Source organism: Zalophus californianus, chromosome 7, assembly GCF_009762305.2.
Source record: "Zalophus californianus isolate mZalCal1 chromosome 7, mZalCal1.pri.v2, whole genome shotgun sequence".
In the NCBI taxonomy this organism is placed as follows: Eukaryota; Metazoa; Chordata; class Mammalia; order Carnivora; family Otariidae; genus Zalophus; species Zalophus californianus.
The window spans coordinates 5,114,535-5,119,796 of record NC_045601.1 but is presented as its reverse complement, the minus strand read 5'-3'; the positions used below and the strand labels follow the sequence as shown (position 1 = coordinate 5,119,796).

Sequence of the window (5,262 nt, the reverse complement as noted above, 5' to 3'; positions counted from 1 at the left end):
GAACAGAGCCCCCTGCTGGACGTTCTGGGGATCAGATTTCCAATGCAAAGGAGTGGGTCCCTCCTGAGATCTGGGAGACCAGGAGGCGGGAACACCACCATCGCAGTGGAAAAAGGGATGGCATGCTTTTGACTGACGGCGCAAGTCAATATAATCTCAAAGGATTTCTTCAACGGTGCTTCATTTCCTTTGGAAAGTTTGGGTAATAAAGGCAGAGACCCTGATCTATTTAAATCATCAACTTTATCAAATTAGTATTTCCTGAGAAATCATTCTTTAGGTTGTTGATAGGTGTGCGAGAGGAAAAGGTGTCCTGTTCTCCAGTAAGTCTTGAAAACGGTGGATTAAATATGACTCCTTGTTGCAGAACTTCTCAGAGCCTTTAATTTGAAAAGAGAATTTCAAACAACACAGATCACTTTCCCTAAACTTGTTTGACCATGGGTATTTATTCTGTGACACATTTATTAATATTTTTGAAACATTTCATAGAATATCAGTGTAGGAAGTCCATTGATATTCTTTTTTCATTTTTTCTAAGAGTTTTGTTTAGAAGACTATTTCACTGTACTTACATTCTAATTTTACTAGAGTACATAAAACTGAAGACTGTTACTGATCAATATTTTTGACTGTTTTTTTTTTTTCTTTTTTGCCCTCCTCTGATGATTTCTTTTTTCTTTTCCTTTTTTTTTTTTCTTTTTAAATCCTGGGGACAGAGAACTTTGCACTTAGTGACATTTTAAATTCATCTCAAGCCTGTGTCTTTGTTCAGTGTTTGTGCTAGCCTTATCAATATCTTTGTTTAGACCTCGGCTCATTCATATTTTATAAAGATTATTTTTCCTTAGTTTCTATGGACATGCTTTGTGTTAACAATTTGCAGTGCTTGAAAATAAGGCTGAAGAATTGTTCTTATATTAGATTTATAGGAAAATGAAATATTGATTCTGTGTACAAAAAAGTGAACTGAGCTCATACAGGTATTATGTAACCAAACCCTTCTCATAAAACCAAAGTACATTTGAAAATAAATGTATCTTATTTTTATTACTATTACAATTGTTTTCTCTTAAAATTTCCTGCTTTAAGAATATTCTTCTGGGCTCATATGCAGATGGATATCATTTTGCAAGTGTGACTGAGGAAGGGGATATGTACTTGAAAACACATAAAATTTTACGAGAACTCTGTCATTTTGCAGGATTTGCAGGATTTTCCGTTTGAATTAGCTACAAGGTTCTAATTGTCTAGATTACATTTTAATAAAGAAGTGTTCTTGTCAAATCCGGATCTGACTTCTGTGTCGCTGTTTGCTGGTTATTGTTTCCCTTAAAGCCCTTACACCCAAGAAACAGTGCTCCATCCACAAACCAAGCTCTGGGCTATTCTTCTTAGGTTCTAGAAGACACCGCCCCGAGTCTCCCCCCAGGGAACGAGGTTCCACTGGCAGAGTTTCAGCTTTGTTCTCAGGAGCACCGTGTCCTGCGGATTCTCTTCTGCTTAATTTAGGCCACTGCAAAATGCGGCACAAAATGATCGGAATTATTGGGGTCATGCAGTGCTTACTGGCTCGTTTCCGTTGGGTACATTCATTCTGTAAGGATTCTTGGCTTTAGAAAAAGAGCTGCTTTACTCAGGAGGAAAAGAAAATTAATTTTCCAGTCCTAAATCTTCCATCTCAGTGCTGCGTCTCGAAGTTGCTTGTAAATTCTATGGCAACCCTGCTGATTCCGGGTCAGAAGACAACACAGGCTCCTGCTTCCTCCTGAGAATATCGGGGCAGGGAAGGATTGGGCCGTCTGTCCTTCTGTGCCCGGGAGGACTCCACCCCAAGCTTCCAGATGGTGGCTGTGGGGACTTCTCAATCACTTCCCATCACCTCTTCCAGGGCCTCAGAGCCCTGATCTTCAGAAAGCTTTGCTTCTGCACTTTCCTCTTTTAAGAAAAGACAACATACAAATTTGATTTGAATCAAATCCACAAACGTTTATTAGATAATTGCTTCTTCCCACTACAGAAATATTCTTTACTCTGAAAATGCATTTGATTCCTTGGAACAAAAAGCTTCTGGTCACTCTAAATATGACGGATATTAAAAAGACTGGAAAGTTCTCTTTAGGTGCCCAGCTGCTGAGCCCACCGGGGCACTGCAGGCCTCTTTGTGCTCTGCTCTCTCGTGAGTGAAAGGCGGCTAATCCCATCGTCCTAGAAGGACGTCTATCTCCTCCCAACTCCTTCCAAGGAGGGTCCCAGACACCACAAAGAACGCCCTGGCAGCACCTAGACAGACTTCTACCAAATGATTGTTCACTCTCTGAAATTCGAATTCATCTGGGTGTTCCCTGCACTGGATTTTTTGAACAACGTTTATTCTGAGATGAGAAAGAGTAATGCAAGTGAGAATTCTTTTTGTAGTAAACAAGCTTAACCTTTTTTTTTTTTTTTTTTTCCTTTAACACTGAGGTTGATTCACACACCTCAGAGGATCCCTGGACTTTCTCTGGGGAGCTATAGGGAGGCTTCGGTGCCCCTCAGTGTTTCCCCCTAAAGCCAGGGTCTCCGTGGCCAGGGCACATTCACAGAGGCCGCGCAGGACATCTTGTTCTGGAAGACAAGGTGTCTTCGCCCCGTGGGCTCCCCCTCTGTCCCAGCCTGACCCGGGCCTGCTCCGCACCAGCCCCTCCAAGCCTCTCCTACTCTGTCTGGAGGAATCTGGGCTGGCTCTGCTCACTGCAGTCAGTGGCACTCACTCTGGGCTACGACGCACCCCTTCTATGCATCTTCTTCCCGACACTGCAGAGTCCTCCAGTTGTGAGTTTTCTGGCTCCCCCTCCCAACTGTGCACTATTCTTAGCAAGTGTTTAATAAATGCTTCCCGAATGAATAAAAATGTCATTCCAACAGAAGTTCTAGTCATGCACTCGGGAGATTTAGCCCTACAATCTAACATGTTCAAAAACCCATTTCTCTGTAAAATAACAGATCTTACCAATGGCTCTTGTAATAATCCTTATGGGGGGGATAGTTATCAGCCTCTTTTAATACCAGAAAGATAATCTCTACAGACTAAGCTTCATCGTGGCAATTATGCTAGTCCTTTGTTGTTCTGGTTTAAATTTCTGTTTTCTAAATTCTCTTTGAATTGCCAGGGATGGAACTGGGCACTCTACTTCTTTTATGTCCAAGTCTCCTCTCTCTCTGCAAGAACTGAAGCCTTCCCTCAGGATGCCGTGGATTTCTACTGTTTGCCCCACCATTTCATCATAATGCTTTATAGTTCCTCTTTCCAACTAGCATGGAAGAGCAGAAAGAATTCTGACTTTGGATCCAGAAATGCTGGGTTCAAACCTGGGCTCACATTCCCTGCTCGGCTAGAATTGCCCTCAGCGTCTCTCTCGTGGCAGCCTGCAGGGGCTTGGGCACCCAGGAGGCCCCTGAGAGATGCCAGGCCTGTTCTCCCTTCTTTGTGCTCCCCCATATTTCCTTGCAATACAGCGTGGAGGGCGTCTGATGGGTAAGTAAAGGGGCAGCGCGTGAACTCACGTCATCAGCCCAGGAGCTCAGCGCCTAACACACTCGCTGCTATCTGCCTGCATGCAGTGTTGATCTTCCTTGAGAGGACACGCTCCTGCCCCTCCAGGATTGGTCATTAATTAGCCCTGGGGACTTCCTGTGGATTATCTACCCCCCTCCTCTCCCCACCCCCCACCATCATCACCTCTCCCTGCAGGCCAGGCTTGCTCTGAAGCCCCATGTGCATCATTGGGTTTCCCCTACCTGCTCAGGGCTAGGAAGCTGGTGACAAAAGGGGGAGTCACTGACGGCATGTTGGAGGCGAGCTTGTGTCCTGGGTAGTGTATTTCCCGAGCCACCAGTAAATGACATCGGACTTTGTTGGGGGCAAGTTTCAGTTCCGGAGGGGCGCACAACTTGCCCGAAGAGTTCGCCTGGGATGCTAAGCCCCTTTGTTGTCACTCCAGAAGAGAGGACGGGAGAACGGATGTACTTTCTTTGGTCTGAAAAAAATTTTTTAAATGTTACGGCTGGTATTTCTTAAGTGTTTTTAAAACTTAGAGATTTAGAAAAAGGGTTACTTACACTTGCTTTTTGAAACTGTGCTAGATGGCAATGCATGTTATCTGTGATAGCTGACCGTGGGGTTTGCCTTGCATCAGCACGCCAGGCATTACCTCCCTTAATCCTCAAAGCACTCTCTGAGGTAAGTGCTTTCATTGTCCCCATTTTAGGAATGAAGATATGGAGGCTTAGAGAATATGCCCGGCATTAATTGCTGTACAGTAAAAGTCCCCGAACTTAGTGGCTTCGAGCAGCAACCACGGATGGAGCCCGTGGTTCTCTGGTTCACTAGGCAAGATCGCCTCCTGCCCTTGTCCAGGGCACGGATGGGTGACAAGGGTGACCAAGCCTTGACCACAACTTCCGGCAGGGTGGCGGGAGGAGTCCGGCAGCAAGAGAGGGCACATCCCAGTGAGCAAGAGCTTCTCAAGCCTCAACTGTGTCACTCTTCTTACTGTCCCGTTGGCCAAAGCCAACTCCCGGCCAAGCCCAGAATCAGTGGGAGAGGGTGCTAGTCAGGGAGGTGGAAAAATGAAGACATGAGCCAATGGGGGGCATGACTACCATAACCTAACACAGAGAGGTTGAGTCACTTGACTGTAGTAACACAGCTCACTCTTGGACTCTGGCAACTTAGGTTAGACTTCTTCTAGTTTCTTTACTCGATTCCACTTTTCTCCTTGCTTTTAGAAATGGGAGTTAAAGGTTAGCTTCCTTGTGTGAAAAGCAAATTCTTTCTTGGGACATGCTGAAATGGTTCAGATCCTTGCTTTTTCATGGCTCACCCTGGCCAGATCAGCCTCCAGAACCTGTGTGTTGGTTGGACTATTTGAGAGAGCTCAAATTTTAAAAACAAATTTTCCCTTCCTTTCCTTTCCCCCTGTAGCTCTCAATCTTGAAGACAGGGTTCTGTGGCCCAAATACAAAGTCCAAGTCTCTAAGTGCTCTGTCCTTCTCTAGCCCTAAGTTAGCAGCACGTGTCCAGATGTGCACTCTCAGCTAACAACCTTGTCAGATTGATTTGGGCGTGGAAAATAGGTTCCCTTAAAGAGGGATGTGTTGCAAGGAGCTTTGGAGTTCTTGCAAGGACCATACCTGACACCTCTGCCCCTGAAGGGTGGCGTGCAGGACCTGGGCGGTATGCATTTCAGGGCTCCTTTCTAAAGGGTGACGTTGGCATCT

General features: G+C 45.2%; 1 long non-coding RNA gene across 1 annotated transcript; it reads right to left on the bottom strand.

The window, feature by feature from the left end:
- Positions 1-1,103: 1,103 nt before the first annotated feature.
- LOC113926226 lies at positions 1,104-4,236 on the bottom strand. Its single transcript, XR_003521235.2, has 3 exons — positions 4,102-4,236; positions 3,781-4,019; positions 1,104-1,938 (listed from the first exon to the last, which is right to left on the bottom strand). It is a non-coding gene; the product is annotated as an uncharacterized LOC113926226 (long non-coding RNA).
- Between the last annotated feature and the right edge of the window lie 1,026 nt (positions 4,237-5,262).